The 21,896-nt window shown below is 45.6% G+C and overlaps 1 pseudogene; it reads right to left on the minus strand.

The window, feature by feature from the left end:
- Positions 1-315: 315 nt before the first annotated feature.
- Positions 316-709, minus strand: LOC130484102 (proteasome subunit beta type-9-like; annotated as a pseudogene).
- Positions 710-21,896: the final 21,187 nt, after the last annotated feature.

Below are 21,896 nucleotides of genomic sequence, written 5' to 3' on the forward strand. Positions count from 1 at the left end.
CCTCAGGCTCCACCCCAAAAACCTCCTGCTGGTGGTGGAGAGGGACCTGGCAATAGCTATTACCTGGAGGTTGGCAACCCTAATGATGTGGGAAATTTTAAATTTGAAGTTAGGTGGGAGGAAGTGACTTCACAAGAAGGGGAAGAATTGAGCGAGTTGATGTTTGACCTGGATGGGACATCACAGGATATGACATCACACCCATTCTGAGCTCCTACAGACCTCCTGAGGCACTGCCACCGTATCGCCAAGAATTTACTTCCCCCCTCCATTCATAGCATTTATTGGCTAAAAAAGAGGGGAAGGGTATCCAACTCATTCATCATAGAATTGGGGGAGCTTGTCCCCCAGGATAACTTCTTCCTTGACGCCAGCTTCCGTGATGGTGACGAGGTAAATTACGTCCCCGCTGGATCCGTTCCAGTACATGGCCAAGGCAATAGCATTGTTAGTGAACTACCGACATTCCTCCTTGGTCATTCTGGGCTTGTAGGCTGAGTCAACGTAGCCATAAATGTAGGTGCTGCCCGATCCCCTGATGGCGAAGGGCTGCCGGGTCAGCATGCCCCCCATGGTCCCATAAACGTGCCCTCCTTGCTTGGGGTCCCATCCTCCCACCATGAGGTGGGCGGAGAGCTCCTCCTTGTATTTGTAGCTGATGTTCCTCACTAAGGTGGCTGCAGCCAGGACCAGCGGGGTCTCGTCCATGTTCAGGATTACAGCCTCCCCTTGTGACAGTCAGGGGAAATTTCTCATGAGGGGTGAGTGTCAGGCTTCCTCCCCACATCGCCAATAATTTATGATTCACACTTCCCCTACATAAAAATTCCATGAAAATTGAAAACTAGCACACTATGGGGAAGCATGGTTGCCAGGTCCCTCTTCGCCACTGGTGGGAGGTTTTTGGGGAGGAGCCTGAGGAGAGCAGGGTTTGGGGAGGGAAGGGACTTCATAGAGTCCAACTGGCAAAGCAGCCATTTTCTCCAGGTGATTTTCTCGGCTGGAGATCAGTTGTAATAGCAGGAGATCTCCAGCTAGTACCTGGAGGCTGGCATCCCTAATGGGAAGGGCTATGTTAGAACCTCTCCCTCTGAATAACTAATTTTTAATCTGCAAATAGTTTAATAATCCCTGATGCAGGGATTATTAAAATGTCGCTTTTCCCATCAGCAATCTTAAATGGCATGGCTTGTGATTACTTCTGAATTCCTCTTTCTCATTCTGTTGAGCCAGAGGAATTCCTGAGTCTCAACTGATATGTGTCATATTTATTTATTTATTTATAGATAGATAGATAGGCCATCTTCCTGACTAAGAGTATAGGTGGATTACATGGTGTAAAACAAAGCAACCGATTAGCACAAGCCATCTAATAGTAGCAGGCCCACTGGTAAACTTGCCCTTTTTAAACAGGGGAACATGAACACAGAAATACTGCAGGTACGGAAAGAGGCTTTATTCATAATAACCCTCGTAAAATTTAATTACATGTTCTGGAGTCGCCAAGTTAACACAGGAACCTAGTAGGAGCAAACCAGCAATACGTATAACAGAAACTTCCCCCAGTAGCTGCTTTTATGCATCGCAACAGTAGGTAGTTCAAAAGTCCTGCCCCATTTGTTATGAATGTATTATGCTGTTGAATTTCCCCTTTCTTTAGGGCCCTGTTGGGTTTTGAGAACAGCTATGCTTAACTAGGAACTATTTATTTACAAAACCACATTGTGCACATAATTAAAACACACAAACATTGTATGTGTTCACAGCTTTTCACATCCAGATCCTCCTGTGTCCTTTATGTGAAAACAGCATGTCTCTTGTTGCAAACCTCTTCTAAAACTGCCATAAAGCACAGTACTAGAAAATGTCAACGGCCTTCCCTAGGTGTGTTCTGCCTATGTATATTACTCTTTTTTATTTTTGCAGCTGCATGAGATACTATGAACATTAAATACAATCTTTTATTTTTTCTTTTGTCCATTGGAAATCATTGCTAGGAATGGGCGACAGAAAATATCCAAAGGTGAGCAGAATTTAAAATAATAGCGATAGTAAATAAACGCTGTCATTTAAAAAATGGTGCCCTTAAAAGTGATGTTGTCCCAAACCCACACCTTGCAGTCAACAGGTTTAACAACATTGTTATATATGGTTCCCAACCTCCTATTACAACTGATCCCCAGCCAATAGCGATCAGTACACCTGGAGAAAATGGTCACTTTGGCAATTGAACTCTATGGCATTGAAGTCCCTCCCCTCTCCAAACCCTCCCCTCCTCAGACTCCGCCCCCAAAATTTCCAGGTATTTCCCAACCTGGAGCTGGCAACCCTGTTGTTATGCCAACTCTATCTTGCTTTCTATACTTTTCCTCGGAAGTAAACCAAAGAAGCTGAGAACTGATCACTAGTTTTCACCCTGCAGGGGGAGAATGCATGCATATTAGGAAACCAAGTATAGGCTCTGGGAAGGGTGCTGTGTGGATACTAAGAGAGACTAATTTTTTTGGAAATTACTACAAAGAATGGGGTAGCTAAAAGAGGGTAGAAGTACAGGCTAAAGCCATGTGAGTCATGCAATAGGAAGAAGAAGAAGAAGAGTTGGTTTTTATATGCTGACTTTCTCTACCACTTAAGGAAGAATCAAACCGGCTTACAATCACCTTCCTTTCCCCTCCCCACAACAGACACCCTGTAAGCAGGTGGGGCTGAGAGAGCTGTGACTAGCCCAAGGTCACCCAGCTGGCTTCAAGTGGAGGAGTCGGGAAACCAACCCGGTTCACCAGATTAGCCTCCGCCACTCATGTGGAGGAGTGGGGAATCAAACCCGGTTCTCCAGATCAGATTCCACTGCTCCAAACCACTGCTCTTAACCACTACACCACTACATTATCTCAGTGATGAATTTCAGACAAACCCCTCTCCTAATCTACACCATTCTGTCTCTCCTCTCTGAAATAGGTATCTGCCTTGCTTTATTATGTAGATCCGTGATCCCCATCATGACAACTATGATCCCCACCGTGACAACTATGGACACCATGATGCCCACTGGGTGGTTTCTTGGTGCCCATTTGCTGCTTCAACAAAGTGTCTCTTCCCCAGTGCAAGGAACTAATCCTGGCTTTCTCCCACCTCACTGGAGCAAGAGGTGCTTCACAAGAATCCCAGGAGGCACTGCCTTTGTGTCAACAGGAGCACCCATTCAGAAACAGCTGCCTTGGTCATAACTGCATGCTGGGCTTGTTGGTCTCCCATTGGCTCCAGCACCCCATGAGTAGCCATTTTGTAGCCTCACCCATTCCCCATCTGCAAAATTCTGAAAGTGCCCACAGGGTCAACAGGATTGGGGTGGTGGCTACAGCTGTTGGTAAGACTATGAATGAGTTCTCATCAAACAGAAACTAAGCATGATGTAGTGGTTAAGAGCGGTGGACTCTAATCTGGAGAACCGGGTTTGATTCCCTACTCCTCCACATGAAGCCTGCTGGGTGACCTTGGGCTAGTCACAGTTATCTCTGAACACTCTCAGCCACACCTACCTCACAAGGTGTCTGTTGTGGGGAGAGGAAGGAAAGGCGATTGTAAGCCGCTTTATGTCTCCTTAATGGTAGAGAAAAGCGGGGTATAAAAACCAACTCTTCTTCTTTGAAGTCCTCTCTGAGAAGGCTATGGTACCCTCCTTCCTGTCAAATCTCAGGTGCTTGCACCCTCTAATGGGCAAGTGCATTGAGGGAATACATATCAATGAGCATCATACTAGCTACTCAGATTAGTTTTGGGATTTTTCCGAATGAAAAGTACTACGTGGAAATCCCACTCAATAGATGAAAAGTTGCTGTGTTGGTGACCCAGACATCTATAATTTGTGCATGCACATGAAAATATCACCACTCAAATAAAAAAAGTTGGATACCTTGTTCCTTAATATGTTTATTCATGAGTAAATCCTCCATAGTTCACTGGGATTCACTTCCTAGTAAGTATGCCTGAGAACCACTGTACCCAGACCCCAAGTTTGTTATAAATTATTCTGAAGCATTACATAAATGAAACGAAGCATTACATAAAACACCTCAATCCCATATCTAGCATGTTGCTTGCTGACATCTCTGAAATGTAAAACATGTCACTTTACTTTACATTTGTCACTCTTGAGGGAAGAAAGGATGCTCGCTCAGGTTCTGTTGGATAAACAAAGGCGATTTTGCTGGTGTGTGTCACTCTCAAACCCCACTGGAAATTCAAGTGTGGAATATCAAACATGATCTCTCTCCATTTCATATCAGTGCCTCCCGCAATGCAAACATTAACATTCTCCCTGTGCCTATTGTGGAAATTACAAATTAATTACCATTTGTATAATTAAGCTGTTCGTACTTTAAATGCTAAAAGCAAGCCTACCCTCCTATTCTTGGTCTTGAGATCCCAACTGTACCCTTGGCTGATCTCAAATGTAATTTACCCAGAGACTGTTATATGTATGCTATCGAATATAGAACTCTAGACAAAGAATAAGTAGAAAGCAGGGACACTGTAACACAAAGGTATAATTTAACAGAAGCATAACAGAGAGTGAGAGAAAAAGAGAAGATGGGAACTTTCCCCCCTTCTAGCTGTTACATCTTTTTATGTATTGACGAACCATTGAGCTCCACGCTCATCTCTATTACCCTTGGAGAAATTTAGAGTACAGTACCTTAATCTGCTATTATTCTGCTGTCGGGATAATTGTAATTGTTGTCATACAGAATTCTGTTTTAAAGGGTCATCTTGTAATGGGACCACCAAAGAATGAATTATTGCTTTTGTGCGGCATACTGAAACGTCTGGTGACTTTGCTGGAGAAGGAAAACCATTTCAGTTGTTGCGTACTGGAGCTTTTGTAGTGCTGGGGCAAAGGGGGTTAGCTGTGACTGGCAAAACCCTGGTTCAGATTTCACCTTGCCCTAGGTATCTGTAGGCAACCCATTCTCTGTCTCACACACACCTTATCATAGCATGCGGGTAATAATATCTTCCAGGACTGTTGTAAAAGTTACAATGTTATAAATTTTTAATTATAATTCATATATGGGATGTTATTTTAATTCTGTTGTGTTTGTGGTTGTTAGGTAGCCCCATGGCGCAGTCTCGACGGAAGTCGGTTTCAGGTAGCCGGCTCAAGGTTCAAGGTTGACTCAGCCTTCCATCCTTCCAAGGTCGGTAAAACGAGTACCCAGCTTGCGGGGGGTAAAATGTAGACTACTGAGGAAGGCAATGGCAAACCACCCCGTAAACATAGGCTGTCTAGTAAGTGACGGGATGTGACCCCTCCCCATCGGTTGTTAATGACCCGGTGCTTGCACAGGGGTCTACCTTTACCTTTACTTATGGTTGTTAGCTGCCCTGAGCCAGACTGCAGTTGGGAAAGAGTGGGGTACAAATCTAACAATAAATACATAAATAAAAATTGTGTGAAGTCAGAGGTGGCTTGTGGGGTGGGGTGTAGGAAATCTCTCAGCCTCCCCACCGCTGAATGAGGGAGCTGGTAGCTATACCAGTGGACATTGGGAAGCAGCAACAGAGGGGGCGAGGCCATGGCTGCAGCACCATGCAGCCTTGCAGTACCCAATGCAGCAGGGGGATGTGGTCACTTCCTGGCACAAGATTCCACTCAGCTGTGTGGCTGAACAGAGCTAGTGCAGCAGTGACCCCTCAAGCTCTGTCACCATCTCCCAGTGCCCACTGGTAAGGGCCCCTCTTCCTCCAGCTGCATTCAGTAGCAGGGACTGGGGTATAACCTGTAACCTACCATACAACCTGCTGCTGTATGCACTGACTTGAACTCTGAAGACAGTATATAAATGCTAAGACTGCATCCACGCATGATCGCACTGTTCTTGCCATACGGTAATCATTTGCAACTGGATTGCACACACTGGATAATGCGGTTGCAAACGATTGCTGCAGCACAATATCCAACAATGTATGGGTGCAGGCCTTAGTTTTATTATGTATCTAGTTTAGGGTTGCCAGCTCTGGATTGGGAAAAAGCTGGTGATTTTTGGGGGTGGAGCCTGAGGAGGGCGGGGTTTGGGGAGGGGAGGAATTTCAATGACATAGAGTCCAATTGCCAGTGGTCAATTTCTGTTGGAAAAATCTCTGGAGCCTAATTTGAGTGACGGAGGATTCTTTCCTCCTCTGGAATCAGCCCCTCCTTTCTGTTGACAGTTATTGTAACTAACTGATGCTGCTAACTGCCATTGACAACTGCCTGTCTCTGTCTGCCTCATTCTCTCAAGATGTTACACTGTTTTAGCTAAGATGAGGGGAAAGTTACAGAAACCTCTTAAAGAAAATGTTGTTTGTTTTGAAAGACTTTATGAACATTTATTAAAACAGTTTTTCTTAAACATTTGATAAGTGTGCTATTCAGAATTCCTCCACTTTCATAGAATTGGCTGTTTAAGGACTCTGCTGTTAAAGAGGTGGAATATCTTGCATCTAGTCAGTGCTGGGATATTACCCCACATGAAGGGATTGGATTAATTTCCTTCCCCCCATACACACACACAACATTTTCTCCAAGTGAACTGATCTCTATCGGCTGGAGATCAGTTGTAATAGCAGGAGATCTCCAGCTACTACCTGGAGGTGGGCAACCCTAATCTAGTTGCGAAGACCCTCCACTACTGTTCTTTGAGTTTAGGTGGCTTCGATCAAAGTTCCATTCATTTTTTTCCCTTTCTCCCCATGCTCCCTCTAATTAAGCACAGATACCAGTATAACACTGTTTCCGATAACTTTTGCTTTGCATGTAAGAACGGACAGTTTTGCAACCTGCTCTTTCTGTGAGTTTGCTTGAGGGGAGGCTGCCAAAGTGATAGCAGATTTGAATTATGCACTCAGACCACCTTCAGTAACAGGCTCTGGCTGGAAGATGTTTGACCTTCCAAGGCAGTGAGTCATTGTTGCTATGATATGACTAAACAAGCAGAAACCTTGAAAGCTCTCTTGTCTCCAAAAGGAGGATTATAAGCACATAGGAGGGAGAGAGAGACTTGAAAATAATTGTTTCCATTATGAAGAGGAAGGGCAGGCAACTAGTAGGGAGCCCGGTGGACCTCATGTTGGCCTTCTCAAACCCGTACGGGTTTGACAAAACTGGGTTTATCTTCTCTACCCACTTTAGAGTTTGTTTGTTTGTTGCTGAGGCTCAAAACTGATCATGCACATAACACGAGGAAGACCTTTCTGACAGAGTGGTTCCTTAGTGGAACAGGCTTCCTCAGGAGATGGCGGGCTCTCCTTCTTTGGAGGTTTTTAAGCAGAGGCTAGATGGCCATCTGTCAGCAATGCTAATTCCATGTGTATATATTTGGTGACCCCTGGATTATGGCAAGACACTGGAGCGCTATTCCTTTCATACTGTTCATTTATTGGTGGTTTTTCTTTTGATAGTCTTGGCAAATATTTGATAAAATAGACCATGGAATCCAGGCCCGTGAACGCACTAGCAACTTACCTCGCAATTTAAACGTGTCCAGCACTCAAGCATCCAACACGACTTAAAATTTCTGTTCCCACTGCGACGCCTTCCTCCGCTGTATTAGATAAAATCCGTATGTTTCCCCCCCGCGGCAGCATTCACGCGCCAGCTCGAAGGAGCATTGTGATTGGCTGAGGTGGTAGCCTGCCGCGCATGCCCACTCGGTGCTTGAAACAAGGACGGCGGTTGGTCCAGCATGGGCAGTGAGGCGGGGGGAGTGGATGGTGGGCTGGCAGCAGGAAGTGGATTGAAGACAGATTTTATGTTCGCACTTCAGGCTCCGGGTGAGGAAAACGTTTAATTTCTATTAATTCGCCATATAAGTGAATTAATAACTTAACACGGAGAAATTGTGCTCTGGAGACGTCTCTGGAATTCTTTGGAAGAGATGAAGTGCGTTCATGCAAGGAAACCCCATAGAAATTGGAGCTGCAAACGCGAAGTGTGGACATGGTCCAGATCTTGGTGCATGAAGCCCATGAAGCTGCCTTATACTGGATCAGACCATTGTTCTTTCAAGGGTGACAGCAGGCTGGCAGCAGCTCTCCTCCAGAGTCTCAGGTCACACAGCTGTTTCAGCATGTGCAGATTCATCCCAACTGGACTGAACAGTAAAGTTGCCAACCTCCAGGTGCTAGCTGGAGATCTCCTGCTATTACAACTGATTTCCAGCTAATAGAGATCAGTTCACCTGGAGAAAATGGCCGCTTTGGCAATTGGACTTTATGGCATTGAAGTCCCTTCCCTTCCCAAACCCTGCCCTCCTCAGGCTCCACCCCCCAAAACTCCTGCCGGTGGCAAACAGGAACCTGGCAACCCTACTGAACAGTTGAATCCAGTCTGGGAGATGGTTTATTCACATTACATTTTTATCTAGCCCTTCTTCCAAAGAGCTTGAAGCTACATGGCTTCTGTCACGCACACACATACTGCTTCCTTGCAACAGTCCTGTGAAGTAATTCAGGCTGAGTGTATGTACGTGGTCCATAGATACCCAGTGAGCTCCATGGTGACTGGGGATTTGAATCCAGGCCTCCCCAGTCGCAGGGCCAAATTAAACAAGACATTTTTTAATGAGTAAGGTCTGGGTTCACCAGACCTGACTCACGTTCCCCACAGCTCCCATAGAAGCTGTAGGGAACTTCCATTTTAAACGTTGCAGGGGCCCAGTTTGGCTCAGGATGGCTTTCTGGGGGAGAAGGGGCTGAAATGGCCCCAGAGGGTGGAGCTATTTTGCCCCTCTTTGGAGCTGCTCATGCAAGGGAACCTGGACCAAACTCATGAAAAAACATTTTGTGCTGTTCGGCCCTTACTCTGACACCGGACACTGCGTTGGCTGGCATCGTCTCATTGGTGCGGTTCAAGTTTGCAGATGTCACGGTTTGCAACAAATCCATTGGTTTCTTTAGTTATGTGAGGGCAAACACAGGTGAGAGGAAGATCCATAAAATGCAAATTGCAGGTTCATGCAGCCTCAGGTTGGCATAAGGCATATGGGGAGGAGAGGACAATTTGCAACACTATCCTAAGCAGAGTTACACCCTTCTAAACCCATTGACTTCAGTCAATTTAGAAGGATGCAACCCTGCTTAGAATGGCACTGTTACCAATCAGGTTTGCTATCTGAAACCGGGCTCCTTGTTTGAGAGTGAGATACTTTGCATGCTTGGGTTATGTTTATTATTATTCCCAGAAAGTTCCATAGCATTATCGTCCTAACTTAAGTCCTTGTGCAATAACTGTTTAAACAGGAACCTATTGAGTTAAAAAACATAAGCCTGCAGGATGACGCTGCATTCATTTCTTTGGGTGGGAGGAGGTTTATAACTGTAGCACACATCAACAGAGTGAAACGTAAAACACCAAGATTGCAAAAAATGAATGATGGATGTGAGATGCCAGCAAGTTTTTCTGAGCAGTATAAGAAAAGCCAATTCTGAGGAAATGCTTCCCTATAATGAGTGTTTTCCCAAAAGGTATCTCTCCCGCTTTCTATATTTACTTGACATAAACAAATACTGCTTTCTTTTTTCCTGCCTCTGAATCCTGTTTCCAAATACAATTTATCTATAAAATCAGAGTTGGTTGCTATGGGAATTATGCTGCAGTGGATGAATTAACCCCCCCCCCCAAGTAAAAAATGCTGGAGAATTATAGAGTTAGGTACTGGGGGTGCCCAATCCTATACACCAGATGCTAGTGCAGTGCCAGTGTAGCTAGCCTATATCCCATACTCTCAGGCGAGAAAAGAAATGCCAAAAAGCACAGAGGAAAGCAACTGTAGATATAGCCATGGCCCCTATCACCTGGGATATGGATTTCCTGGCTGGAAGTTATATCGTGTTTAGGTGTGCAGTGATTAGTTGTAACTTTAGCTGGCATCCTGTATTGTGCTATGGTTGTGTCAATGTGTCAGGAGGCAAGTGGGGAAAATCTGGCCTGTTTCCTATCAGTCTGAGCAACAAAGTTTGAAGCCTTCTTCTATCCTAAAGAGCCTCCAGAGCCATTTGTGATGGAGGAAGGCAAAGGCTCCTTGACTAGAGGAAGGCTCTAGCTCTGGGTTGGGAAATATCTGGAGGTTTTGGGGGCAGAGCCTGAAGAGGGCAGGGTTTGGTGAGGGGAGGGACTTCAATGCCATAGAATCCAATTGCCAAAGTGGCCATTTTCTCCAGGTGAACTGATGTCTATAGCCTGGCGATCAGTTGTAATAGCGAGAGATCTCCAGCCACCATCTGGAGGTTACTATCAAAGAGAACACCTCTGTACTTATACCTATGGGTTTGGAAATTAGCACAGGAGCGAATTAATATAGCAAAGTGCAAAATATATTGAGTGCTACAATATCACAACGTCAAATATATATAGACAATTGTTGCTATCCCAAACAATTATATACAAAAGAAAAAACTATGTAGAATTACACTTAAGTCCATAACAGGGAAAACAGAAGAGAAGGTCCAGTTGGTACCATCAGAGAAAGCAGAAGGGGATATGGCCATTTCGAATTCTTCTTCGGTCCCACTTCTAATCAATTCAACAAACGTTCTTGTACTGTTTTTCCAGCACAAAATTCTTACAATATCTCACATCAGGATAATTGGTTGTTTCCCCATAGGGATACAAAACATGGCAGCATAATTCTTTACAACATCTTGCAACAAGTTCACCAGTTCCCAAAAGGGATACAAAGTGTAGCAGCCCTGGAGGTTGACAACCCCATTTTCATCAGGAGCCAAGTTAAAGTGAACCACAGTGATCTGTATGGGTACTTCCCATATCACACAAATATGCAGAATAAGACTGAGTGTTGTGTAGTGGTTAGAGTGTTGGACTAGGATCCAGGAGAACCCATGTTCAAATCCCTATACTTTCATGGAAGCTTGCTGGGTGACCTTGGGCCAGTCACACACAGTCATCCAGACCTACCTCACAGGATTGTCGTGAAGATGAAATGGAAAAGAGGAGAATGATGTAAACTAATGTTGGGTCCCCACTGAGGGAAAGGCAGGGTATAAATGAAGTAAATACAATTTTTAAAATACAAATGTGAAGAATAACGATTGAGATAAAAAAAATCCTGTAGTTTCTTAATGCCCATAATGGCACCAAGCTCCTCAGGTAGCCAATATCCAGAATCTATAATATACTCAAATTATTATATAGTTAATCCAAAATTAAAAGTCAACTCAACAATAAAAACAATCACAAAAATATAATTTAAGGTGGGTAGCCTCTTGGTCTGCAATAGAAGAGCAAGGTTTAAGTCTAACAGCACCTTAATAAGGTTTATAGCAGGGGTGTCAAACATATGGCCTGGGGGCCAGATGTGGCCCCTTGAGAGCTCTTATCCGCCCCCTGAGCCCCCCCCCACGGTGTCAATTTGTGTAGACAATACTGATACATCTAAATTGGGTTGTCTCTGCCCTGCAAACTCAGAACAAACCCTAGCCTGCAATAATCAAAGACTGTTAAATAAAAGAAAATACTGTCAGAGAGTTATTGTTTTAACCATGTTTGTATTTCAAGTAAAAAATAAAGTAAAAATAATGCAATTAATTGGCTTTGCCTGTGTCTTCTATAAAGTTTGTATCTCTGGTACCTGGCCTTAAATTTTATGGTACACACGGCACGGCCCGACCAAGTGACATTTATGTCATATCCGGCCCTTGTAACAAATGAGTTCTCCACCCCTGGTTTGGAGGGTATAAGCTTTTTAGAGTCAGTGCTCCTTTCTTTAGATACAAGTAATGTATACAAGCTAAAATACAGATCACCTTTGTTTCTAAAAACTTTTCTATGTAGATGCCATTGTGTTGGGCTTCTTACATAGCAAGCATTTATTTAGAACTCCATTCGACACCCTCACATATACACTGTCTACCATTTTAAAACAATCAGAACATAGGGTTGGATGCCAACAGAATAAGAAACATTAACTCCCCCTCTCCCCACACAAAGTAATGTAAGATGTAAAACATACCCAAGAAAATCACATGAAACAACTTTATTCATTCCATTTAATCCAAAGGGAAGAATGCATAACTTCAATTTCAATGTGTAAATGCAGAATGCTTCTTAACAATGTTATTTCTGCATTGATCTATTGGGATTGTGTGCATCTGTGAGGCTGAATATGGGAACAATCCAAAACAGGTTTACTTGGAAAAAAGTCCCATGCAATTCAATGGGGCTTGCACCAAGGAAAGCAACTGTAGGATTGCAACCTCTAGCCTGTAACAAAGATCTTAAATCCTTTGCAGTGTATCCACTATCCAGAAAGTGTAGCAGTAGTGGTACAATTTGATTCCCACTTTTGCAGCCAGTAATATGTGTTTGCAGAATCATATTGGTCTTTTTCACAAGTGACAATTGGTGTGATCAAATAATGTACACAATCCCAATAGTGTTAAAATGAATAAATTTTCTAACTGTATAACATTTGCCATCCCTGGAACTAACACAAGACCTAGTGTGGAATGACTGAGAACCACATGAGAATGGAGTGGCCATTTGAAAAGGCATGTGGTACATAATCAGCCTTCCCAGGGTTTGTTCCAGATCAGGGTCCAACTGACTAAAGGTTTGTTCCGGATTAGGGTCCAGTCCTGCAGCAGCATTATCCTGCCACAGCACCTAATATAATAGGCCTGCTCCTCTGATCCTGGAGAGAATAGGTATGCATCATGACTAGTATCCATTTTGACCAGTAGCCATGAATAGCCCTCTCCTCCATGAACTTGTCCAATCCCCTCTTAAAGCCTTCCAAGTAGGCAGCCATCCCCACATCCTGGGGCAGGGAGTTCCACAATTGTGTCTAGTGGGGTGTTCCTTTGTGTTCCCATTTATCCTGGTGATTGACATTTTCTACATGTGTTGGCTTATGTTGGTGAGTTCATTTGATCATCATTCATAGATAGTGGCATGTATCCAATCTTGCAGTTCTTCCAGCATAACAACAATTCCATTTGCTTTCCACTGATGCCACCCCTGATTGCTGTCAGATGGCCAGCTGGCCTCTGCTTAAAAACTTACAAAGAAGGAGAGCCCATAACTTCCCGAGGAATTCTGTTCCACTGAGGAACCACTCTTAAGTGTCAGGAAGTTCTTCCTAATGTTCAGCCAAAAACTCTTGATTTAGTTTCAACCCACTGGTTCTGGTCTGACCTTCCAGGGCCACAGAAAACAACTCTGCAACATCCTCTATAGGACAGTAGGGCTGTCAATTCGGTTCGTCCCAAAACGAAAAACAGCCGAATTTCCCCTGATTCGGCGGTTTTTAGTTCAGATGGAACCGAACTCAAAAAAGGCGGGAAAACGGGGAGCCGAATTCAGCGAGTTCAAGGTGTTCGGCGAATAAATTCAGCAAATTCAGGGTTTGGCGCAGCAGCATAACCATCAGTTAGTAAGCAGCATTATCCTGCGGCCAATCGGTGGCCAAGCTGGGTCTTCTTCCCCACCCTTAATGTGCATCTCTGACAATGGGGGTTTGCAATTAGCAGAGCTTGCCACCCACGCCCAAAGCTCCCAGCCCCGACAAACAGCTGAGCTGTGGGGAGCAAGGGCGTGGCAGGTGCGAAGAAGATGGAACAGAAGACATCCACAGTAAAACCCATTTTGGGGCTTTTCTCTATAATTTTTCTCCTCTCTCTGTGTGTGTGTGGGGGGAAAGCAGAGTCTGTGTGTGTGTGGGGAGGGAGCAGTTTCTGTTGGTGGGTGGGAACCCAAAGGGGGCTTTCGCCTGTTCTGCGGGGGGGGGGGGTGCCCCCTGATGGAACAGAAGATATCCACAGTAAGCATAGCATAGCGTAGCGTGGGTTGTCAGCACCCGGGGCAAGGCAAGTAATTTGCGCCCCCAACCCGTGGATTTTAGCACTCGAGTCTCTTCCACTAGATTAGTTAAAGAAACCCTTACCCCCTAAGCACATGTATTGTTTGTTATGAAAATACTGATGTAATTAAAGTAAAATGCATCTAAATACAAGTTTATTTTCAAACACTTCTCAGAAGAGCATCCTGGTGTCCGCAGCCTCCGCCAGGGCTGTAATGTGTTTCCAAGGAGAGGGCCTGTAGGGGGGGGCACTGGTCCCCTGCAGAGCATGTTATGCTAACTGGGGCCTGGGAGGCCTGGGTTCAAATCTTGGCTTTGCTGGGGGGCGCAGAAGGGAGGGCAGCTTGATTTCTGGGGCTTGGGGAGGGAGTCTTGCTGCAGGTCATGCTCCAGGGGCTGGCTTGGAAGGAAAGGCCGGCGGCAGAAGCCGAAGGGCCGGCCTTGCGCCGAAAGGGCGCGTTCCCGCGGGAGCGGGGCTGCTGTGCCGCGCAGGGGCCGGGCCGGCTCCGCTCCCTGTGCCGCGCAGGTGCTTGGCGAGGGGGCCGGGCCGGGCCTCGCCTCCCTGCGCCACGTCTGCTGGCCCCGCAGCAAGAGCAAGAGCCGCCTGGACGCCACGCAGGTGAGCGGGCCGGGGGGCTGGGGGGGATGCGCGTGCCCCCGGGCTGGCGCAGAGGCGCGGGGCCTGCCTGCCTGCCTGCCTGCCTGCCTCCCTGCCAGCAAGCGGCCAGGCCAGCTGCGGCGCCAGGAAGGGTGGCTTGGCGGACGCTCGGCTCAGCGGGGCAGGGGTCGAATCCCGGCTGCGTCGTGCACGCGTGTTGGGTGGTCTCGGCCAAGCGCGTGCATTCTCCGCCTGGCCCACCTCACCCGGTGGGGGTGAGGATAACATGCCGCAGAGGGGAACGACGTGAGCCGTCTTGGGTCCCCACTGGAGGGGAAAGGGGTGGCGGGTCGGGTGAAGCGCCCTTTTGCCGGAGGGGAGGCTTCCCCTTGAGACCCTGGCGGGCGAGGCGAGGCTGGAGCGGACTCTGGAGAAGAGCCCCCCCTCCCCCAGCCATGGAGACCCGGCCCCTCGGGGCAGAGAGCTGCGAGTGCGAGCGCGCCCCCCAGATGTTGCGCCCGGTGCGGCCGGCCCCCCTGCACCCCCCACGCTATGCCACTGACAGTAAGACCCATTTTGGGGCTTTTCTCTATAATTGTTCTCCTGTGTGTGTGTGTGGGGGGGGGAAGCAGAGTCTGTGTGTGTGTGGGGAGGGAGCAGTTTCTGTGGGTGGGTGGGGAAGCCAAAGGGGGCTTTCGCCTGTTCTGCGGGGGGGGGTGCCCCCTGAGTCTCTCTCTCCCTGGTTTGAGGGGGCGGCTTCAGTTGTGTCCTCAGGTTTTCCCTCATTCATAAGATCGGTTAGGTCTATTTTGATGCTTGCTCTAAACTGGTTTTCAAATTGTGACTTAAAGAATGCATTTTCCTGGTCCTGAGTCAGATGCAAAAGAGGAAATTCCACCCCCTCCTGCTCCTTATGCATAGTTAGCTGCCTCTGTCCCTTTCCATGGTTTGCAAACTCCCAGGTGTCAGGTGTTGCTTTGCATGGTTGCAAATGTGTTGCTTTGCATGGTTTGCATGGTTGCAAACATGTTGCTTTGCATGGTTTGTATGGTTGCAAATGTGTTGCTTTGCATGGTTTGCATGGCTGCAAATGTGTTGCTTTGCATGGTTTGCAAACTTCTTTGCACCTGCCCCACCCTTGCTCCCCGCAGCTCAGCTGTTTGTCAGGGTTGGGAGCTTTGGGCGTGGGCGGCAATCTCTGCTAATTGCAAACCCCCATTGTCAGAGATGCACATTAAGGAGGGGGACCCCTTTCAGGGCCCATATCTCAGCCCCCCCGACCCAATCTTTACAAAACTTGGGGGTTCTTGCAAGAAGGGTCCCCTCAAGCTACGCTGAAAGTCTGGGACCTCTACCCCCAAAAATGCCCCCCCGGAGCCGCGGAAAGGCACGATTGTGTTTTTAATGGCTTTCAAAATATTGTCGAAGGCTTTCACGGTCAGAGTTCATTGGTTCTTGTAGGTTATCCGGGCTGTGTAACCGTGGTCTTGGAATTTTCTTTCCTGACAGCTGCTGGCGAAATGTCAGGAAAGAAAATTCCAAGACCACGGTTACACAGCCCGGATAACCTACAAGAACCATTTAATGGCTTTATTCAGCCGAATTTTTCCCCGAACTCATGCCGAATTGCACGGACCCGAAGCGGGGGAGTTAGGACTTTGGCATTTCCCGAATAAAAACAGGCCGAATTTTGCCGAATCCAAATTTTACCGATTTTTTTTTAAAACAGCCCTATATGACAGCCCTTCAAACAAGATGGCTATCATGTCACCTCTCAATCGTCTCCTCTCCAGGCTAAACATACCCAGCTCCTTCAACCTTTCCTCATAGGACTTGGTCTCCAGACCCCTCACCATCTTAATTGCCCTCCTCTGGACACGTTTCAGCTTGTCAATATCATTCTTAAATTGTGGGGCCCCAAAACTGAACACAATACTCCCAAGTGAGGTCCAACCAGAGCAGAGCAAAGTGATACTATCACTTCATGTGATCTAGACTCTATACTTCTGTTAATGCAGCCCAGAGTCGCATTTGTCTCCAGGAAGACTACTCTTGGAGGGGAGGGATCTGTATGCCTACTTGAAAATATTTAAGGCCTCACTGTACCTTAAGCCTTTGCTGGAACAACATCTGTGCTATGCTGGTGACTCCAGCTGCAGTAACTTGAATTCCAGGCCCTCAGCTTCAAGGGGGTACTGCACATACAATTTGGTGCTTTTCTTCTTGCTAACACTCCATGTTATGAGGAGATTTATTCAGCTCTGCAGCCAATCATGGGTGGCAGCCAGGCATAGAGAGAGGGGCACACTGTAAGAGCTCATAGCAAGGGCATGAAGATGGGAAACAGTTGCGCTGGGAGAGAAAAAATGCCTGACTGCTATGAGAGCCGCAAAGTATGTTGACCGGTAAGCCACACTTTACCTGCAGGAAAAAACACACATCTGGCTCATGAATCACAATTTGGGCACCTGTGACTTGTGCCATGGGCCCTGATTGGCATTTTCTGTTCAGTTCTGCATCCTTATTAAGAGTCTTGGAAATAATAACACAAGCAAAATCTGATCAAAATCTGAAAAGGTGAGTTTGGGGTTCCTCTGCCTCAATCATTTGAATGATGGTGAAGATAAAGATTGCTTGACCTGGATAGCCCTGGTTAGCCTGATCTCATTGGATCTTGGTAGCTAAGCAGAGTCAGTCCTGGTTAGTATTTGGATGGGAGACCACCAAGGAAGGCCAGGGTCGCTGTGCAGAGGAAGGCACTGGCAAACCACCTCTGTTAGTCTCTTGCCTTGAAAACCCTACAAGGTCGCTATAAGTCTACTGTGACTCGACAGCACTTTTTACCACCACCGAAGGTACAAATGAAAACTAGTGGTTAGAAAAAGCAACGTTTGTGTAATAGCCACTTGGTGGCAGTGTGTCCGTAACTTTCTCTGAACTGAAAGTCTGAAATTTATAACCGCTGGGAGTTTGGTGTGTGCAAAGATGACACTTGACCTCTCTGTCTTTCATCTTCACACAATGAAACGAAGCCTCCAACATTAGGAGAATGACACCTGGACTGAATTTCTACACTTACTGTTGAGGGAATGTGGTCTTGGGAAAGACCTACCAGCTGCCAGAAACTGCCAGTCACTTACAGAGCAAAAGATAAGAGACAACTGGAGAAGTGGAAGAATTAATTTCAGTTTAATTCTGAGACCCCTACAGACAGAGAGCAGTTCCCCTGGAGAAAATGGCTGTTTCAGCAATTGGACTCAATGGCACTGAAGTCCCTCCCCTCTCCAAACCCCGCCCTCCTCAGTCTTCACCCCAAAAATCCCCAGGTATTTCCCAACCTGGAGCCGGCAACCCAATGCATGGGCTGCAGCATAACGTTTAAAGGACCCAACCATATGGACATTGCTCCTGGCCACAGAACTGGCAACCCACTGGGATGGGAGTTAACAGTCTTATGGGGAAGGCCCCCATGATCTTTCATGTAGAAGAAGTCTGATGGGGAACGCCCACATGATCTTTCATGTGTTATTAAACACCTGAATCTGTTATTAAACATCAGCTATCCCACTTACCTGAGGACTGCTTGTGGAAAATAGCTCCCATGCAGCTAGCATAACAGCTAAAGAGCCCTACATTTATTGCAGGTGGCTGCCAATGGTGGCCATGAGCACAGATGGCTTTCCTGCAGGACAGGCCCATCAATGGCTACTGGCCATGGGGAATGAAAGTTACCTCCACCTTCAGAGGCTGGTGATCTCTAAATATCAGTGCTAGGAGGTAGCATTGGGGAAGGACCTTTATTCCCTGTTTGATGGATTTCTGGGGCAAGTAACTGGCCTACTTTGTGCAGCCAGATGGGCCACTGGTCTGATCCATAGGGCTGCCAACCTCCAGGTGATAGAGATCAGTTCCTCTGGAGAAAATGGCCACTTTGGAAGGTGGGTTCCATGGCATCATTACCCCATTGAGGTCTCTAACCTCCCCAAACCCCGCCCTCCTCAGGCTCCACCCCCAAAATCTCCAGGAATTTTCCAAGCTGGAGCTGGCAACCCTACTGGTCCAGCAGGGTTCTTATGTGCTGTTTTAATTTGTCGCTGCTGGGCCTCTGTATTTGTTTCAAGCCTTTCACTGCAGTGGATAGGGTTGCCAAGCGGCCAGGAGAAAAATATCCTCTCCCTTTAATAGAGGTTTATTCTACTGTTGAAGCTTTTCATGGCATGGAGCTAAATAATATCACCTGGTAATTGGTGCAGATGGGACAGCTGGAGAGTGGTGGCTGATCTTAAGACATAAGGGGATTGCCCAGGGAATGTCATTATTATCATCGTCATTCCTTTATTGGCATAAAAACATAATACAGAAGGGTACAAAAAGAATGGAGATATTAAAAAGTGCCCTTTATAGAATACTTAAAAAGACAGTTACATCGAATAGCGCTGTTTGTTGATACTGCCATCTAATTAACTGCTTGTCTGGCTTTTGAAACAAACTTTAAAAACTGTGCCACAGTCTCCAATATATGGGGCGAACGACTGTTCAATAAATAGGAAACGTTAAAAGAATCTGAGACATTCTGTCTATTAACCAACAGGGGGCTTAAAAGTTTGTTACGAGATTCTGTGTAGAAACTACAATAAAATAAGACATGAGCAACCGTTTCAATACAATTGTTGCCACAAGGGCAAAGCCTGTCAGACAGAGGGGTTTTCTGAAATCTGCCTTCGAGTAGCGCAGATGGCAAAACATTAAATCTTGCCAGAGAAATGGCTCTACATTGAGAAGGATCACACAGGTGAGAGAAGTATGGGGAGGGCTGATAAAATTAAAAAGATACCCCTAAATTTGATGGGGTATCTTTTGGGGGGTAATAAATTTGTTTTATTAGCAGCGCTATGTAGGTCTTGATGTCCTATATCTAAGAGTCTGCATTTTATCCTTTGAAAAGCTTCTGCCTCAGTAAGCATAAGCAAGGAGTTGAAGTTAAAGCCAATGGATTTAATTTTGCTCTCAATATGTTGAAGCCACTTAGAAGCATGTGACTCCATGAGCATATAATAGATAAGGGAAGAGGAATCTGCCTTAAAGTGGAGGCGTAACCAGAATTTTACAGTCATGTTTCAAGTAGCATTTGGCCAGTTTCCAAGCACTATGCGGCATATGGGACCCAACAGGGCATACCACAGGGAATATATGATCTGAGCCCTTTGTCCTGCAACAGTGATTTGTATGAGTAGCTGGTGGGAAAACCTCTTCCTCCTGTAAACTCTTAGGGAAGTATACTTTCATATATGCATGAATACATGCTGTGAAGGAAGGGTCTTGCAAGCTCCTTGCTTTGGGGATCCCATGGCCATGGAAAATTAAAATAGCCTAGGAGCAAGCAAAGCAAGCCAGCACTGTAGGAAGGGACTACTCAGCTCAGGCATGGCCAATAGTACCAACAATGGCCATTGGTTAACCCATTACCTGCAACGGATGGCAGTGCAGGAGGAGGCAACAGGTGAGTTGATATTGATCATCATTGCCACTCAATAGTCCAAACCCAACGGGCCCCGCAGCACTGGCAGAACTGCAGGAGCTTGACTCTGCTTGCTCTCGGCCACCACCAGCTCTGCAAAGCAGCAACCCACTAGGAACTTCCCTGATAAGTGAAATAGCAATTCTGCCCTTGTAATGGCCCAAGGCTTTTACACAGTAAAAAGCAGCAACTTCAAATTGTGATAATTTGGAGGAAAAAAATTATAGAATCCTTATTATAATTAAGAATCTTTCCTTCTCGCCAATTATTCCCATGAAGAAAGGCTGTGCAGCAAAACACACAGGGGTTGGGAATATTTTGCGTCTGACTCAGTAAACCTTCTTGTGCATATTTTGCAGTTTTCCACGAATCAGTCTAATTACAGGTTATTTGCTAATGTGTATAAGAAAATCCCAATGATATATTTTTTGAAAAGTCGTCTAAAAGGAAGGGGGGAACTGATTCAAGGTGCTTAAATCTCTCTGTATCCACCGTTTCTGCGCTCCCGACTGACCTTTTGAGCGGTTTTTCCCTGTGGGTTTCAAAATACGAGTTTGCAAGATTGCTCGGTGACAAAACATTTACAATCTTTAAACCATGCACAGTTACTCATTAGTAGCTAGTGAAGCCATTCTCATGTTGAATTGTGATGTTCAATGAACATTATGATGTTTGTATCCTCATCTATTCATAATGTAGGTGAATAGATAATTCATACTGTTTTGATACTCATCTATTTATCATGACAACTTGTCCTCTCCCAGGAAATGTTTTTCTTTTGGTTGTCTTGGAATATGGTGCAATTATAATGGTCTTCCTTTATCGAAGCTTACTTTTGTTATTCGCCAATAAATAGAACCTTTAGGTAAGTATGAGTTATGTCTGAAGTATGAATTAAGTTGGCTTAGCCTACAATTCCACAGATGAAAAGAGAACTCCCTTACTTCATCTGCTATCTACTGCTCCCTTACTCTGTCTACTGCTTAAAGATACAAGTTGGTGCAAATGTTATCATATCGGTGTGAAGGACCCTGTGGATAAATCTGATGAGATCCTCGCTTTTTTAGGAAGGAGGATGACATACTGTCGTAGACATATGGTATGTCCATAATGAGATTGGCAGTCGACTGGGAGTGATGTTGAAACAATCAAAGACAATTCCCTTAGGATCACTTGGAAACATCATGTTATTGGGTTATTAATTAATTAAAAGCAGATGTAGACAGTGTGCTGAATAACCATACTCCTATTATTTGCATTGACTGCTTAGAGAAAGGATGTCCTTAAGGGAGATGTATGCTTGAATGAAAACAGAAATCTTGCAGTCTAAATCAACATTCTGGTGATGTGGAATGGTATGTTATAGCCTGGTCTCATCAGATCTTGGAAGCTAAGCAGGGCTGGTACTTGGATGGCAAACCACCAAGACAGATTCTGCAGAGGAAGGGAATGGCAAACCACCTCTGCTTCTCACTCGCCTTGAAAGTCCCTTGCTGGGGTCTCCATGAAGTTGATTGCCACTTGACAGGACATACATACATAAATCAACATATCTAACCATCCAAGATACATGGTTTGCTTACATTTTGGGTGGATACTCTCTCTTCTGCTAATTCTTATGTACCAACAAAGTAGCAATGTTATCATTTTAGAGTGGCTATTGAACCAATAATTATGAGATCCAGGACAATGTAAGGGTATTGGTGATCCAGAGTCCTATACATATCCAAGACTGCTGCTGACAAGTATGGCAGATGGGGCTCCCCAAGTTTATCCTTTCAGGATGCTTCTTCCTGACACAGCTAACAAGAAGAGGGTCTCACTTGTGTTTATGACACTGTATTGCTTGGCCATTGCATAAAGGTTACAAACTGTGTTTTATTTCTAGTAGAAAGCAGGTTGTCCAGCCTGCCAGTTAAGATCC

The sequence above is a fragment of the Euleptes europaea genome, chromosome 11 (genome assembly GCF_029931775.1).
Source record: "Euleptes europaea isolate rEulEur1 chromosome 11, rEulEur1.hap1, whole genome shotgun sequence".
Lineage (NCBI taxonomy): Eukaryota > Metazoa > Chordata > Lepidosauria > Squamata > Sphaerodactylidae > Euleptes > Euleptes europaea.